Raw genomic sequence first — 18893 nt, forward strand, 5'->3', positions numbered from 1 at the left:
TGAACATTTAAGAGAGCTTTCTCCTTCATGACACTCAGCTCAGAATATTTTGATTTAATTCTGTACCTCCACAAGTTAAAATGTTTATACATTTTATACATGTTTATGTATGTCTGTCCATGTGTGTGGCTTGTGCTTTACAGGCAGACATAAACAGAAGAAACTAATGGAGTACTTCTCACAGTGGAAATTTAGAAATAAAAGGGATTTCACACAAGTTAAGTGTAGGAAAAAATTGCAGGGAAAAGAACCTTAGAACAGGAAAAGATGAGCAGTGTTATTTCTTTGGCTTAAACATGAATTGGTTATGGTAATATTTGCACATATTGCATAATATTGGTTAATATCTGGTAGAAGTATGAAATGGGACGAGTTTTTTAAATGCACAGTTTGGCAAACCAGCTCATTCCTGTATGAATGTCAGATATGGTTTGTGCTTAAAAAGAGTCACCCTGCTGTCAAAAAGAGACACAAAAAGTCTCAAGGCAGTACCCGGTCTCATTTAGGAGCATAATCTCTAATTGCAAAAATGCCTTTGAAAACTGTATTAGGAATTTTCTCCACTAGCAAATCATCTATTTTCTTTTGCACAAGCGAACAATGGAGAACTGACCTAAATACACACAATTATGCAGGAAATTTTGCTTTGGGGCACAAATGGAATTCTAGGCAGGGTATGAGAGTTAATTTGAATTTCAGACCAAGTCCCAACTGTTGCAGAGCAGAGAATCAAAGGATTTCAGGGATTTTTTCCAGCCAGCTGTGAACACTGGATTTTCCTGCTGTAATTTTCCTGTAAGTGGGACTTACAAATGCTTGTAAAACAGGCTGTCAGTGGTGAAGTTTTCTCGCCTTCTCCCCTCCTATGCTCCAAATAATTGTCTGTCTGTTCTCAGGGAGATGTCCTAGAATAGGATGGCCTCTTTCTCCTGGTTAGTGGTGAGTGCTGGATCTGGGTTGCTGCCACTAAGGCTGGCTGCTGCAGGACTGAGCAATTGGAAATGTGGGCAGTGTGAAAACAAGGTCCGGCCATCTCAGCATCAGCAGCGCCCTTCCTCTGAGTTACTAGTAGAAATCTGGGGAAAAAAAAAAAAAGGTCAAAATGTTACACTCACTTACCTGCTTTTTCTTTTTGCAGACAGGGTATACTTGCCAGAACAAAAAGCAGCAAAGATCAAAACAAGTTAATGAAAAAGAAAACAATCCCATGTGATAAATTGGAAGAGGCCACAACTGTCAATTCATTTCATCTGATTGTGATGAGTAGTGATGAAAAAAATAGCAGAGGAAACAGAGAAGTTAATAGAAAATCAGATGCTAGTGGTCTCCTGCTGATCTCCAGGCTAATTCTCCAGTCTCTAGTAAGAAGCTTGCATTTGCAGCGTGCTCCAAAATTCAGGATGTTGCAATATGGTAAACCTACACCAGTGCCTTACTGAGCAACAGCCTTCACCTATGGATGTCAAAGCCTTTCCAAGGGCAGGATGCCTCTAATTCTGTTCTTTGGCTGTAAAACAGCACTTCTGGAAGAGTCAGACAGTGAGAGGTGCTCAGACAAGGTGGTGGGGTGGGACAAGCAGCTCATGGCTGGATCCAAGGCACAGTTTATAGTGAATCTGGAAGGTCCAAAAGTGCTGCAGCACAGCTTCATGCCCATTTCTGCACTCTTCCTTTGAGCAGCTGGTGGTAAGGGACACCTCTAAGGCTGCTTGCGTGGTGGCTTGAGGAAAACATGCAGAAACGGGCAAGCAACAGCGTAGTGATGGCTCAAGTACTGAACAGTCCTCATCCCACCAGTGGGCCAGTTTCTTACAGCATTTAAGATAAAGTACAATTTGGAGATAGGCAGGATTTATTTTTTTTTTAAATACTATTCCTTTCCAATTTAAATCTTGTTCACATGAGAGATACCTGCTGCTTCAAACAGCAAGGCTGAGGTGGTCATTTCAAATGCACTAGAAGAGAAGTGTCCTTCAAGAAAGCTGTTTTCTGAAAAGCTTTTGAGTTACCGTACGTGGCACAGAGAAATGGCAACGTTCCTGGATTTCTTTCATTGCCACAGATTGTCTGGGGCTTGTTTGGGTGTCCCAGGAGCTCCATGGACAACTGCATCTCTAGAGGGAGAAGGGATGGTGATGGGCAGGATGGACAGATCTTCATTGGCCTCAAAGGGAAGCCAAACTTCCCCCATGTCACAAGCTACCTCTTGGGGCCGTGCACGTGCCTTGCTCATGCCTTAATTTCTTTAAGAATAATTATGCCTGGCCTCATTTATGCCGTACGGTTCATACAGATGGAGGATATAAAACCCTGCTGATGTCATGTCGCCATTTGAAACATCTGCCCACTTCCTCCTCCGCCCCGCGGGTCAGAGGAAGCGCTGAAAAAAAAAAAAGGCTCAAGGCCATTCCCTCTGCCTCTGTCTGATTTCTGCCTTGATAGGGCTCAGACCAGTGTTGCTTCAATTAATTTATTTTCCTTTAAAGCACATGTTTCGGGGCACTTCAAAGGCAGGATTGCCTAATCTTTGGTAGATCAGCATGAGTCAGAAGCATCTGCAGGAAGCGCAGAGAGGTGCCTCCATAGCGGATTTCACAGCAAGCAGCGGGCACGCTGGAAGAAGGCAGGGTGGGTCAGACAGCAGCAGGGGCTTCAGCAGAAAGTTGTGCCAAATTTATCAAAATTGCCTGCTGGTGCCATCAGCAGCATGCAGCTCTTGAGGTCTGTTGTGGGCTACTACTCTGGGGATGTTCAGAGGAAGAGACTTCTGTCCTGCTGACCACCCCTGAATTTTACTTGTGTGTTTGGCAACGGATTGAAAAGGAAAAGAAACTGAAAAATTAGAAAAGTCACGGAGGCTTTTTTTGGCCATTTAACTGTTGGGTGGACTGGGGGATGGAGGGAGTATCCCAGAGGTTGAAGAAGTAGGAATGTCCCCCCTTGAGCATCCAGGACTCGTTGGGTTATTGGCTTATTGCTCATACTTCTCAGGGAAGAGAAGCAATGAGAAATGATGGGAGAGACAGTGTTCACATCATTGTCTCAGTAGGTTTATTTGCATCTGCATGTGGCCTGTGACCCTGTGATTTTTGGGGGAGGGAAAGACAGGAGGCACCTTTGATTTAGGCTGGTGAGAGGGGATTTTGCTGCGAGCAGCCTCTTGTGTAGTAGCATCTGTGCTGCACAGCCAGGGCTAAGCAGGCAGCACTTAGACACCTGTCAGTGCCCAGTTCATCCATGTCTGGACGTGCTACATCAAAACCAAACATAATCCTGCTCCTCACTTTTATTTTCCCTTATTATTGTGGTCCCTGTTTGTTTCACAGCAGTGCCTAGGGGCATCTGTCAGGGAGCAGCTCTGGCCGGTGAGGCGCTGGCCACACACCAGGACGGGTCCAGCCCCACCTGCGAGCAACAGGCAAATTCCAGGAGCTTCAGTGAAACAAAATTCAGTGTCACGGGTGCCACGAGGCATGACTTTTCTCAGCATTTCTGCTACCACACCAGATCCTGCACACAGCCATCAGCAAAGCCTATGGCAACTCCGCGCACAAAAGCCCAGGCTACGCAGTCTGAATGGCGCAGCAATCGGGCACTCTCCTGTTGGGTTGCGAGGACCCTGCCAGCTAAAATCTTTTATTAATTTAAACTTTAAATAGCAGCAGCAGCATTTGGCAAAAAGAAGAAGAAAAAAAAAAAAAGTAACCGCACAAAGCCCTGTGGTTGTGCACAGCCGTGGGCTGCTGCAGGTGTAGCCGTCTCCCGGCTCTGCTGCCACGCTCACAGTTTTTGTATGACCCTCGCCTTGTGTCGCCAGAGACCCTGCAGCCAGCTCTGTACAGTCACCTGGGGTTAGAGGCAGGGAGCACTGATGCCCTTTGTTCGCTGAGTAAATTCTATTTCCCTTTCCATTGTGCTGTGCTGCTTGTCAATGTAACGTTACACCCAGGGTAGGAGACGTCGACAAAGAAACTTCAGTGAAGGCTGGCAAATTACAATCCTTTACTGGTGAATGGGGACGTCATAAGAGATGGGTTGAAGCAATGCACCTGGTGTAAATAATTACATGCTTGCAATGGGGGAAAAGGGCTGAAGGCAAGCTAAATGCCAGGTGATTGTTTTGGATGGCAAAGGAAGAATTTTTCATACAGGAAGAACAAATGCACTGCTCAGGAGTCCGCCGGTGATGGAACGATTACTCTTCTCTTTTCTTCCTCATTCTTTCCTGTACTTTTGGGGGGTTTTGTTCATCCTCCACTACCTCCCCTTTTTGTTCTCATTCCCAGAGCAACACCTGGAGGTAGGGGCTGTCTTAGGAAAGGAACCCCACTGTGGCTTATTCCAAGCGAGACTGTATTTCAAATAACTTAGGTCTTCATTTTTTCCAGCATCCCTTTGATCTGCAAACTACCTTTTAAATGGTTGAAACAGGAATCTGACTGCCAGTGAATTTGCTTTACCAGCCATCTGAGATGGATTTTGTAGACCTGCACAACTGTGTTGTGCTCAGTGAATGCTGTAAGCGATGGTGGTGGGCCTTGCATGGAGACGTGGAATGCAGCTGAGCTGATCAAAGCTCTTTTTTTGGCAATTCCCTATGCCTTCTGCCACTGCAGGAATTAAAAAATAAATTAAAAAAAAATCTGATATGGGTGAAATGTGAAACACAGATACATTCTTTCTTGGGAGAGCAATACTGTACTCTTGAGAAAGGAGAATGGGATTTTTAGGGGTGTCTGCATAAGCCCTGCTGCTTGGTCAACATGCATACAGGCAGATATTTATTCCAGGTCCCAGCAGAACTGCACAGCTGCCACAGTGCAAATCATATTCCCATGTGCCCAGTTCACTGTGCCCAGTTCAGGAGGGAAGCACGGTGTGTCTGTGCTCAGTGTTTCTCCAGTCCTGGGCACTGTGCTGTGGTGAGTGACACCTCTCCTCTCCAAATGTTGTCCTCAATTAAACCAGTTACCTTTGGACTGATGTGGAAGCCGTTCATCCTTGGACAAAATTCATTTCATCCTGCTTTGCAAGCCTGCATCTCCAGTAGAGATCACAAAGAGTTGCCATGATGCTTCTGCGCCACTTCCAGGCACAGTAATGCAGGGAAAAACACCCTGAGGCCAAATACATGAGGCTGATGTTCATTCACGGTGGTGGAGTAGTGAAGAGGCTGGTTAACAAGTGCTTGGGCTCAGGGGAACCTGCTGCGTGTTGCTGCTCTTCCAGATGAATTTTTTTGACCCTGAAATGAACAACAGGATAGAACAGGCATTATGGAGATAAGACTAATGATGGGAGGTAACTCAGACCATTAGCAAGGATTCTTTTTATAACCCCTTACACCAGAGAAATGTAAATTTTGAAACAAAACTCTTAATTTCCATCTTGTCTTCTTTTTTTCATGTGCTTTGTTTTTCAGATTTTAATACAAAACACCAGAACAACAACAGTCATTGCACATTTTCCCACTGCAGGATTTCTTACACATCTATTTATCTATTAGAGTTCTTCCCTCTCCCATCCCCTTACCCTCTCCCCCAGTAATCACTGTATCTCAAGGGGAAAGAGTCAGGATTCTGGCAAAACCTGTTTCTAACAAAACAAGTGAAATCTTGCCCCCACTGACACTACTGGCACATTTACTTTGCCTTCATTTGGGCCAGAGCTTCACCAAATACAGAGTTAAAACTGGATTTTTATTGATTATTTTGGAGTGGGGATCAATGAAGAAGAGAATTCAGAAGAAAAAGAAAAAAAGAAATCAAATAAGAGAGACCTGTTGCCCCAGCAGCAGTACGAGAGCAGGTGTAAGAGAATACACAGGCCTTTGAAACTGGAGTCAGCAACAGGAGAGCAGTTAGACGTGCTGATCAGCTGCTTCGCCACCCCAAATACGAAGCCACTTGAAAGAGCCAACACAGAGTTCTCGTCTGATCCTTAACAGAGCCCATGGCTGCCCTATTCATTGTGCACGAGCTACCTTTACAAAGCACGCTTCGAAAAGAGTGCTTTCAAAATAAAAATAAAACTCCATTAAAAGCATCTTACTGCTTTTCATGGTTAGCAAGCCTGGGAAAGCAGAGAGGCTGGTGAATCCTGGACAATTCCTCGCTCATGTTATTATTTAGCTCTTGTCATGCTCTGTTTCTTCGTGTAGCCATTACGAGCGACTAATGCAGCAACACAGCACCGAGCGTGGCTCTCCCTGGGGCTGGGGATCTCATGTCAGGAGAGTACGATCCAATTCACATTGAGATGGAGACATTAAATCTTTTTACTCGATGCCTTGTCAAGAAAAGCCGATCTGCCTGCTATCAAATGCACCGAGAGCGCCCCAGCCCATAAAAGCAGTTTTATGTGCTCATTGATACAGAATAGATTGTCACTAAACCTTTCAGGCATTGTTGTCAAGGTCAATAATACTGATCTATTTTAGCACAACAGGGGGATAAAAAAGGAATTCTATCAAGATATGACCTTTAAGAGACCTTGTCTTTTGACAAACAAAATTAAAAAAATGTGGAAAGGATATTATTTTATTACCTTTGGTCTTATCTGAACTGGCAGAAAATACACACGTTAGCTGAAGAAATGATTTGGTTAGTAGTGAGATGTTACAACCAATAAAACAAACAGCATGATAAATTGGCAAGTTCATATAAAGGCATTTAAAGTACATTTCTCTATCTGTGATTTTTAGCAATATTCAGCTAGCTTTCTCTTCATAGAGCACAGAGGTTGTACATCCAACCGCACTCTTGTGGCTGCCCTCACCCTTCCCTCCTGCTCCCCTCACCCAATGCTGCTCTTCTGCCATTTTCAAACTGATTATTTCGTCTTGCACAACCCTTAGGTTTGGATTGGGATCTTGGTGCACCATGGTGCCGTGAAGCATTCAACAGGGCTCCTGCACAACATGGCCCTGTGCTAGATGAAACCTTCAGGAAGGGAGAAGGAGAAGCAGAGACAGTGGCAGAGGTCCTTGCAAGATGCGCTGTGTGTGCTGAAAGCAGTTGAGCTGTCTTAAGATCAGTCTCAAATCTGCTCTTGGTATTGATACAGACACAAAAACTGAGTTCTTTATTTCTTCTGCACAACTCTTCTCTGGTCCCTGAGGTTAAACATCAGGGCAAACACTTTTCTCCAGTTTTCTGTTGAAAGTAAGCAGACTTTGTTGTGCTATTTTGCAATTTAACACTGCTAGATATGGATCAGAACATGACCTTACAACCTTTTTTTAGGTACACAATTATTTCACCACTGCTTTCCCTCCCTTTATCAGAATGATGATAAATGGGGATGAAGTTACATGTCTAAACACATGATTCACTGCCAAATCCTTTAACTCACACAGGTTACATTAGTCAGCATCTGTAGACATTATATTGTCTAATAAAAAGATCTGATATGTAAAATTACTAGGCTAGCTAATCTTACTTTGGAAGAGCTATAGGTAAGAGAAGAATAAGTGTGTAACACAAGCAGTTTTTCCAGTCATCATAAAAAAGTCATTGCCTACTTTGCTCCAGGGAGCTAATTTTTCATGTGCCACCAACACTGGCGTTTTCGCTTGACTTGCTTGGTATTGTGGCATATGCAGCAAGCCGTTCTCCCTTCCTCAGTGTTACATTTCTTTTAGACCAGTATAAGCACATCTCTGGAAATCTGGAGAGAAGAGAGTCTAACAGTCCTTCATACGTTCTCTTAAAAAGCTATTTCTACACTGTGCAGTCAGAAGTGCCATCCTGTAGCCTGCAAGCAAAATCCCATCAGTTTCTGAGTTCTAGTATTTGCCTCAATACAAGGCCATTCCACCTTCCTTTGCTGCTCTCTTCAAGGTCTCATCCTCAGCAGTAAAACTGGCAATCACAGGGCTCACGTCTCTACTGACTGCACAGGGAACTAATAAATGGCTGTTTTCAGAGGTTCCTCTATGAGGTTTCCTGAAGAGGTAGCACATCATACTGTTAACTTTCTTTAAACGAGAATAGTGTTTGGGCTTCAGAAATGCAAAATCCCTTTACTAAGTGAGAAATATTCCTTTCATTTTGGACCCAGGTAGGTATGCAGTGCTGAGATACTGGAAGTGCCTGTATCTGCGTGAGGTCTTTTGCAGAGAAACCAAGGAAGTGTGGTCTGAACGGTTCCTCTCATTCTGACTGAGATGTGGAACTTAGAAACATTGGGTTAGTGGTGGATTTGTCAGTACTAGGTTAAAAGTTGGACTAAGTGATCTTAGAGGTCTCTTCTAACCTGAATCATTCCATGATTCTATGACTATCCCAAGGCCTCCATCAAACCTAACGTTAGATGGAGATGACTGAACATGAGGCTCACCTGGAATGTGAAAGTTAACCACGTAAAGGAGCCTTAACCATTTTGTTATGTGGAAGTCACCAATTTTTTACCAGTTTTAGCAGAGATCAGGGACTGCAGCTATATGATTCTTGCTTGGATAGAAGAACATTTGAGAGAACAAGAGAAAGCAATGGTCTTCCTGTTGTAGAAGGAGCAAAGCCATACTTAGAGTTCTCTGGAGTGGAGAAGTACCTCCTACTTCCCCACCTTTTGGTATACATGTAAGAAACTGGACACTTAGGACTGCCTGTTGAAGGAATGTATGTTATGGCATTTGTCTATTTGCACATAGTTAAGCATTATTTGATGATTAGGAGCTATCAGCAAGAAACTGACTCAGAGGTCACTGTACCACCAGTGAATCTGAGGCTGAAATAAATTTCCATCCCAAGTTCTTTACACTTGATACCTTAGACTTTTCTGGGAAAGGCCAGACTCAAACCAACTGCTACAGATGTGCTTCAGCTCTTCAACTTGGCTTTATCCCAGGAGCAATATCACTGGCCCAGGATTGTCCCATGCCCAGTTCAGTCCCTGACTGTATTGTGGAATTCCCCTCTCTTGCCTTTTGGAGCAGGGCAATAACAGTGTTCATCTGGAAGGTATTTTTTGGATCACTGAGCTAAACTTTCCTCTGCAGGGAACAAAGTCCTGTAGTCCTGTTGATAGATGTAGATGTAGGCATAGACAAGAAGTGGAATGGCTCTTAGATTTGTTGGCTTATCTGTTAGAGTATAAACAGACAGACATATAAATGGATGACTAAGTCAGAGCAGTGAATAGTCACACAATAGCAATATTTCCATTGTTCAGAAAAGTCCAAATTATGTGTGTTTTTTGGTGTCAAGTGAGGTGAAAAATGGTGGGTTTAGTAGGTCAGCTAAGGTACACCTACACAGAAACTTGGTAAAGGAAGCAAACACACACAGTGCTGCCTAACAGAAATATTCCATTAAACCCATGCATTATACTTTTAAAAGAGAGACCATATGTACAATTACATGATCATGATAAATTTTAACAGAATCTGTAAGCTTTGCCAGTGTCCTGAACCATGAAAGCTGCAGATATTTATAAATGTCAGCAAGATCTCCAGTGCAACTCTAGCACTGGTATTTACTTCAGGACTTCATTACTATTTATTAATGTATAAGATCATAGATCTGAAAGTATAAATAGATGAAGTAATTTTCTGTGGCCAGCAAAAGCATCATTTAGAATATATTCATCTGGGAGGCAAGTGGAATATCTGATGCATGGGAGATGTTAAACAAAGGCTTTTTCTTGGAAATCTTTTTATATGCTCTAGTTCAGCTTATATTTCAGCCATCACAAACAGAGCCCAAGCACAGGCAAGGAGGAATTATATAACTTTTTAATATTTCCATTATTTTAGTTGAAGTATTTAGAACAGCTTGATAAATTAATCATGACTCATGGTCCAATTCACAAAAGTTTGTAGGCCAGTTTGCCCTCTTGCATTTGCAGAACTTAAACATGATGTGTTTGAACTTGGGACACTCAGCAAATTTTCTCTCCATTCTCTTTTCTCCAGAAACTAACCTGTGCCAGGCATTTCTGCCCTGAACACATGCTCCCAGAGCAGTACAGACCAGCAGTTCAGTGTCCTTAGTGCTGTTCCTGTGGCAAGAGAGGAGTTACGTTAGGTTTATGCAAGGTGAAAGACTGTCTCATGGGTGACTTCTGCTTTGTCAGACCTGACTTCTGACTCCCTCCTCCCCCTGTATTACAAAAATAAATAAATAAATAAATAAATAAATAAATAAATAAGACGAGCATCATGCCATTGAGAGAATTCAGTTCAAATCCAGTCATGCATGAATACATCTGGTTGTGTTGTCTTTTTATTTTTAACCAACCAGTTATTTTTATGCATATTTATTTAAATAAAATGAATAATTCTATTAGGAACTTCCTTGATTTTCAGATCCAAAATTATCCTTGCTCATTTTTCCTCTGTTGTTCATTACCTACACGTTTCTAAGGGGATGCTCTCCTAGTTTCCTGGAATTTCTAACATACCCGCTAGTCTACGTCAGCTCTTCAGATCATCTGTCCCCAGAAGTAAATAAGGTTCAGCTTCAAAAAGTGCAAAAGAACTTGTCATTTTCTCTCCAGGTTTGCAGCCACTTTAGCTCCTTCGTATTATCTCCCTGACCTCACTGTCAATTCTCATGTATTCTCCACAGCCCTACAAGCAGTAGCAGCTCATGACATTGCAGTGCAGTGTCACAGCTCCTTCCAACTTCAAGGCTGCCCCCCAGCCCCATGTCAGATGCTACTGGCTGTCCTGTTCCATGATGTACATTGAAGAGGGCTCCTTGCACAGCAGAAAAGCTGTGAGCTGCCTGGGCATTGCCACACCACAGGTGTGCTGTGGTGTTATCCCTCTGCTGCAATGCCATATCACATGGCGTGCTTACCTGTGATGGATGGTGTCTTTTCTGATTATATATACCCCTGGAAGCAGGGATCAAAACTGTGTACAGAGCTCCTCTTAGTTTGCCATGGTCAACAGGTTTCAGCACCGTCTTCTGTCATCTTAAGGCAAGAGTTCCTGATTCGGGGGCACAAGAGACAACCCTCAGCCACGAGATTCTCGTGGACCAACCAAACTTTCATACAAACAAATAAAACAGCTTTGTGTGATCACATGCCAAAATCCTCACCAGCCAGTAGGAAGCACTCATCCAGACCTGTTGCTTTCAACCTGTGGGTCCCTGAGCTATTTCTGAGAGACTGGTGAACAGGAACAAGGAAAGACCCTTTCCAACAGACAGTCCTAAATTCACTACAAGGGGACTCCATGCCTCTGATGGAAGGTTTTATGAAATCTTGGACCTCTGGAGAAGATGTTAAATATGTAGGCAGAAACACTCCACCAACAGTGGCACTCTTGAGCTCCTGAAGTGTTAAATTGAGAGTTCCAGGAAAAACAAAGTCAAATGCTTTAGTAACAACTACACAGGACACATACATGTAGCTCTGAGCCACAGAGCTCAGCAAAGTCGCTTGGGTAAAACTGGGAGAAAGATTTAGCTGCAGATCTCTCAATCAAGATGAATATCAAATAAATAAAGAAACAAGTAACCACTTGTTCAGCTATTTCAGAAAGTTACAAGCCATATACATTTAATTAAGCTGTTCATAAACAGCCATTTGAGCACCAACAAAATTAAACATTTATAATTCTGTAAGAATTTTACATTTTTAAGTTTCCTTAGTTTAAGGAAAATGATTTCAATGATCTTTAAAGAGAACAAAGGTTTGCATTTTGAGTTAAAAAGAAGATTTAATTAAAAATGCAAGTGATATTTGGCCCTGCAGGAAATGTTTGATTTATTGAAGACTTTATGCGGGGGGAGGGGGACGAGGTGGAGGGAAGAGGAATTAAAGCAGAAAACCTTCCCATTTCAGTTGCAATTCAAGTTTTTCAAGACTTGAGGGTGGTTTTTTTCAGGCTTCACCAGCAAATCAGAATATGAACATGATCAAGAATGATAAAACAGCGGTGCCTCTGCAACTCAAAAGCAAGTATAGCCCTGTGAGGAAAGGGACTTGCAGCAGTCTCCACGCAGAGGTTAGAGGCAGCAGGTCTGTGACTCTGGCAAATGCTTTGCACTGACTGTGTAGTACCACTCAGGGAGGGCTTAATCCTGGCATGGATGCAGCCACAAACAGTTTACAAATAAAAAAGGTAGCTTAAAAAAAACATGACTCCGTTTATAAATGCAGGCTGCCATCTCAGCTGATGGCGGTCCTTCCATCTTGTCTCTTCCACTGTCCACGTTATCCTCGTGGTGATGCTGTTCCTAGGATCTCTTTCCTGGGAGATTACCCCCAGCTGTGCTCCATTTGCAAGCAGCCCTGCTGTATCAGGCCAATAAATCATTGTATTCAATGATAAGCTTTTGTGTTAATCAAATTATTTCTTTATCTTTGCCTGTGTCACGCTGTTGACTTCAGAAGGTCACTCGTTCTGAGCTGGCCAGTCCATGGCATGGTGGGAAGGACCAGGTTTTAAATCATGCCCCCCCCATAGAGAATCAGCCACACCATCCCAGCTCCATTCTGGGGGTAGAGAGTCTCTCGGCAGCAGTTCGTAAAGTATTTATTAAAAACTTACCTCTGCACAAGATGCATTGAGACCCTCACAGAGCATGAAGGTGCCTGGTGACGCCCAGGGCTGAGGCTGTGCTTCAGGCGTGGAAAATCCCGACTGTCCTGGAGCTCTGCCTCCTCCATGGGGGCAGCTTTGGTGAGAAGAAATGCCATGGGGGCAGCTTCTCCACAGGGCATCAGGCCTCCACTTGCCCCAGCACTCACCATGGCAGCCCCAGACCTTCACACTCCTCTTGCCTTTACCAGATGCATGGAGAGGACAGTCTCAGCCATTGGTGTGGCCTTGCAGATGGTCTACAGCTCTACAGCTACTTGTAGCTAAGTTTATTAATGTTTTGTTTTGTTTTTCATTATGGATAGGCAATAAAGCATGTTTATTGCTCTAATGACTACAAAAACAAATGTTATCTGTTTTCCAAGAGTGGTAGTGTTTCTGACAGGTGACTTGCTCCTGACCTTGGACTTGGGACGAATGTTTCATTTCAGAAGATGAATCTGAGGGGTGAACGATGGTAATACTTCCACAAAGCTTGTTCCTAGCTGTCAGGTTGCCACCAAGGGACAAAGTTTCTATGTATTCTTTTTAAATTTTTTAAAACAAAATAAATGGAAAAATACTGTAATCTGAACATGTTGGCTTGTCTCAAATTGTATTAAGTGCAAATATCTTAAATTTAGAGTTGTAAATAGGGCCATGGCACACAGTAAAGAGACAATGGAGTGTTTAACATGCTACTTTATTCAAATCAGCAAGTCCCATTACAGTACATTACCATAATGTCTTCTGTCACACTCTTCCTTCTTTGCTTCGTTAGAGCTCGGTGTCTCTCAGACACGCAGCTGCTGTTTGCATGAGGTATTAGGAATCCTGTCTCAGTGAAAGGTACTATCGGCATCAATTATTTCCATTTCAGCTGTGCCGTGGTGAAAGTCAGCAACTGCGCTGTGGTTTTCAATCTCTGATGTGCTTCGCAATCCAGACAGTAAAAACGGAAATACCTATGTGTTATCTCATCCAGTTGCTGTTACTGCAATCTCAAAGCACAAAGTATTTTTTTTTTCTGTAGGTGTTGTGTTTAACCACAAGTAAAGGAAATGCATCACTTTCTGAATACACTTTTGTGTCAGATTATAATCACGATCGTTGACATATGGTGAGAACCAGGAAGCAGAACAGAGAAAGATCAGACATGACTTTCACCTATACTGAATATATCTATCTACATTGCAAACCAAATGTAGACAGGTTGTTTTTTTTAAGTGACTTAATGTTGAGTGCTTTTATTAATGCTTACTTCTTGCAACAGAAAAACTGGAAACATCTATACAAGACCTGAATTTTCAGAGGGTGTCTCAACAGCTCACAAAAAGCCATGTCCCTATGTTGTCTTACAAGCTTGGAAAACTCTAGTCATTGTGGGGACTCTTGGTTCACAGCTTAGGTTATTTCTTTCACACAGGAAATACATGGTCTTGAATTGCATTGGAAGCAGGGGAGAAGCCAATGTGCAATAAAAACAGTGAAATGCACAATATTTGCAGCTAATTCTTTGCTATTGATTGCGTTGCTTGGAAAGCCCCATCACCTTGGGTCGTGGTCTTCAAAGTGTTACACAGGTAACAGAGGGGGCTCATCTCAGAGGACTGGGCCTCACACTAATAACATCACCTCTTTTTTCCCGTCTTCAAAATCCTCTTTCTAAACTGTTTCCTTCACAGGACCTTTTAAGACTGGCTTTCTTAGAGAGCATATCTCTACAAGGCCATGTACTGCATAATATTATTCCACAGGCCCTGTCTCTCTGAGCCAGTGTGAGCAAGATATGACAAGGTCCTTGTTCTCTCACAGGTCTGCAGAATACCATTGCAATTTGCAGTAAATAATAGCACCAATAACGTCTAATCAAATGTCCCTAAATGGCAAGATATAGAATTAGGATCCCTGTCTAGAGACTATTCAAAGCCAGTTTACAGGACTTAAAAACACAGGTAACACTTTTTGTAGGCTGTCTTAAATGAGTCCACAGCAGTAAATTTAAATCAGAAGAGGATTACAAGAAATCAAAATATCTCTCCACAAAACAAACAAACAACAACATACTAAGGTAAATACAATGCTAATTTTTCCCCAGCTTTGAAAAAGTGAAACAATCATAGTTGCAAAATATTTTTTTTATTTTCTCAAAAGAAAATGTGGTACTTGAATTTAAAGTGGTTTCAATATCAGCCTTTACAGTCAAGCTGATGTCACTGAAAGAGGCAGAAAAGCATAATATATAAATAAAATTAATGAAAAATAAACCTAAATTTACATCTGTTTGAAACAATCCCAGGAATTCTCAGTAGTTAAAATGCTACCTCCTTCCAAAGTGTGTACTCTGTTCTGCCCTAACCAAATCCTGAAAGCTCTCAGGCTTTGGAAAACTCATTCTGAGTTCCCATAAGTGGGAATTAGTCCTTTTGCACAGCTCTGTGTAGCAGGTGTGAACAGAGATTGATTTCTTCTATTTGGCTTTGAAATTCAAGTGAAATTGCAAATCCTATAATCATCACTGCTCTCTCTAATATATGCCTCCTACATAGTTGGCTTATCCTGTACCCTATTAATTGAACTCCAATGATTAAAAAAGCCACATTTTTCGGTCACTGAGATTAAAGTAGGCTGCTTGTATATGATAAGATTTTTTAATTTATCTTTCTATAATTAAGTCTGTAGCTTTTGAAGCTGAAGTCTATTTTGGAGTATCACTTTATGTAATGTCGCTACTAATGCAAAGACAATGCAGAGCAGACTGATGCCTATTAATAGCAGCTTGTCAGCAGCTTCCAGGTGAAGCTGAGATGGCTTAATCCATGCGTGTCTGCTTTTCCGAAGAGATTTTTTTGCAAGCTTCAAAACTCGACACAAGAGGGCTCCAGTTCCTTTTGTCAGGAAAAATCCCAGCTGAAGAAAAGAGCGCAGCAAAGCTGAGAGGAGCAGTTTCCTCATGGTACAGTGCTGCGGCATGGTGACAAAGAGCCTCGTGTAACTGCTGGCAGAAGATGTCTTGTATGTGCCTGACTTGCTGATCCCCAGGGAAAATGGAAACAGAAGAACCCGGAACAATCGCAGCATGAATGTATCGGTAAAAATGAATGAAAACATGTAGTGTATGAAAGCCTGAGGTTTTGTGCTCAAACGCTGACATTAGGGAGAGGTCAAGAGAAGTTCACCCTGACTGCTCCAGCTCTTGCATTCAGCCATCTCCTCCTCGCACACCGGCTCCAAACCAAGTGTGCACTGCCATTAGCACTTGTCCCTGTGCACAGGAACAGGACAGCACGTGGCTTTGAGGCTCCCTGGCACCAGGCTCTCAGCTGAGGAAGACACAGCATCCCGCCTGGTTTGAGGGAATGTTTTAATGGCTTGTTTTCTTCAAACCATTCCAATCCTGCAGCTACATACCTGCAGCCTCCTGTGTTTCATATGCCTTGCAGGGAGGGCTCCTCAAGGTTGAAGGAGAAGACTTGCCAAAGAAGGACTTGAATCAGAGGCATCCTAAATCTGAATATCAAGGTTGTCATAATACAGGCTTGACTATCCACCAGCAAACAGTCTGAAGGTAGCTTTATTGCCTGCCCTAGTTCTTGTTGGGCAGACGGAGTAGTGTGGCCTAGGGGCTGGAGCTGTGCCTGGGGAACTCAAGTTGCCTTTTCTTCTGTTTTTGGTTGTATGATAGCCTTCCAAATGATCCAGGGACTGATCATTTCTGCCTAGGACAAGGAGACAGTGGTACTGTATTTGTAAAGTGCTTTAAGATCAGCTGGTGTGAAGAGTGCTATGTAAGAGGAGTATTCTACTGTTTTAGCTCATGTGGAAATGGCTGCTGGAGCATCATTTGGGAAAACCTGATGATACTGGAGCGTTCTCAGTCCCAGCAGGCTCTCCAGGGCTATGGGCAGCTGCTCCTTTTTCTCAAGCTACTTTGGGAAGGCTGCTCTTGTGAAAAATAGTTGTGGGTTTCCACACTGCCATCTTCAAAGCACAAAAAGTAATTGCTATCCAGGATCTGTGCACTTGCTAATAGTCATAAAGAAGGAAGGCACAGCATATTTACTCAAAAGTAAGTGGATTTCAGAGGAAGGAAGTAGGAAAGACATTGTCAGTCATATCTGAAAATAGCCCACAACTGAAGGAAGGAAGCGGATGTCAGTCATTTCTGCTGCCCATCTCTCATTTCCACTTTGGAAGATTTTATTCCAAAACATTTACAAGACAAATCTGCCTTGCTCTGTTTAGAGCATGCACTGCTTTCTTGTGCATTTGAACTAAGTATTTCAACTGATATTAGTAATAAAATTATTTCCCTTGTGGTGGGTGTCTAGCATGTGTGTTCAGGGCAAGAGGCATCCTGTGGAAGTACTGCATTCAAGAGGGGCAACTCGTTGCACTTAGAAGGGATAAGGGTCGGGGGGGAGAGCACTTCTCTCCATGGTTGCTGGCAGCTGGCATGTTTCAGGACAGGATAATTTGGGCTGAAAGCTGTAGTGAGCTGGAATGAAACCATGCAGTACATTATGCACAGGCCATGAGAGTATGATCATGCTGCATGTGAGTAATGAGGCCAGTAATAACAATGAGATTAATAATACCTAACAGAAGTAGATATTAATTCTTATTTTGAAGCATTATGTGAAATATGACCATAGTACACTAACGGACTCAGAACTGGACCTCTCCAAACCTCAGAGTACATTCATAGCAATACTGTGTTTAAATACTTTCCGAATCTTCTCAGCTTAGACCAGCAGTGTAAGAAAGCCTCACTTTCACTTGGACTCCAGTGGTCTCTCTAAGTTATCCTAGGTCTCTGTTGTCCACACCCTCAGCACCAGGATTTTTACCTGGAAGATGGATATTTTGCTGCCCTCCACTGTCTCCCCTGCAGAAATCATCTCTCTGCTTTTAACAGAGCTTTTCAAACTTATTCCTGCTGCTCTGGTGTGCTATCAAACATGGACAAGTGGGCTGTTGCTGCAGTAAGGGCATCTCAACCAAGATGTACATGTATTCACCTCTCATATGATTCAGTGTACAAGGGAGTGCTGGCACAAGGCAGTGTATTTTCTCCAGACTTTAACATGCTTTTTACAAGAAAGTAATTCTTGTGTCTCTAATGGGAGGGATTATATGCACTTAACAAGTTGCTGGTATTTATGACATGGACATGTGCACATGAAGCTTGCATGGCTGAGTGTGTTATGTCACAGGCCATATCCTCAACTGTGCAAGTTTCTACAGAGCCTCCTCAGTGTCAGACCCATTAGCACTTCATTCCTGCAGAGCTTAATCTTGCCACCCCTCCTAGTGCTGGTACCCTTACTCATGTGAGTAAACAGGTCTTCTACTTTGGGCTTTCTAACCCATAAACTGTTTGCTATTCCTAGAAAATCTTCACCACAAGGAGAATTTCCAGATGATTTCCACTTCTGAAAAGCATGCCTGAGCTGAATTCATTCAGACAACTCAGTGCTATCATAGAATCACGGAATCATAGAATATCTTGAGTTGGAAGGGACCCACAAGGATCATCAAGTCCAACTCCTGGCTCTACACACGACCACCCAAAAATCAGCCCACTTGTCTGAGAGCATTGTCCAAATGCTTCTTGAACGCCATCAGGCTCAGTGCTGTAACCACTGCCCTGGGGAGCCTGTCCCAGTGCCCGACCACCCTCTGGGTGCAGACCCTTTCCCTAACCCCCAGCCTGACCCTCCCCTGTCCCAGCTCCATGCCGTCCCCTCGGGTCCTGTCGCTGTCCCCAGAGAGCAGAGCTCAGCGCCTGCCCCTCTGCTCCCCTCGTGAGGGAGCTGCAGGCTGCCATGAGGCCTCCCCTCGGCCTGCTCTGCTCGGGGCTGAACAAACCAAGGGACCTCAGCTGCTCCTCAAACCAGGCATCAAAGCCATGCTAGCCAGGGTACAGCTGGCCCATTTGGCTGCCAGGGCACGCTGCTGGCTCATATCCAACTTGCCATCAACAAGAACCCCCAGATCCCTTTCTGTGGGGCTGCTCTCATCCCCCAGTCTGTACAGATATCCAGGGATGCCTCTTTCCAGGTGCAGAACCTGGCACTTCCTTTTGTTAAATTTCATATTGTTGGTGATTGCCCAGCCCTCTAATTTTCCAAGATCTGTCTGTAAGGCCTCTCTACCCTTGAGGGAGTCAGCAGCTCCTCCCAATTTATCCAGGCCTTAGCTCTAGTAGCCAATAATTTGCAGGGTTTTATGACACAAGTTATTAACCTTTCCAATTTAGTGGTTCTGTGCAGCCCCAGCCCCTTAAATATCACCTTTGTATAAACCACATGCCCTGACCCTCCTAAAATGCAAAGATTCTTAATGAAATTCA

Source organism: Anas platyrhynchos, chromosome 5 (assembly GCF_047663525.1).
Source record: "Anas platyrhynchos isolate ZD024472 breed Pekin duck chromosome 5, IASCAAS_PekinDuck_T2T, whole genome shotgun sequence".
Lineage (NCBI taxonomy): Eukaryota > Metazoa > Chordata > Aves > Anseriformes > Anatidae > Anas > Anas platyrhynchos.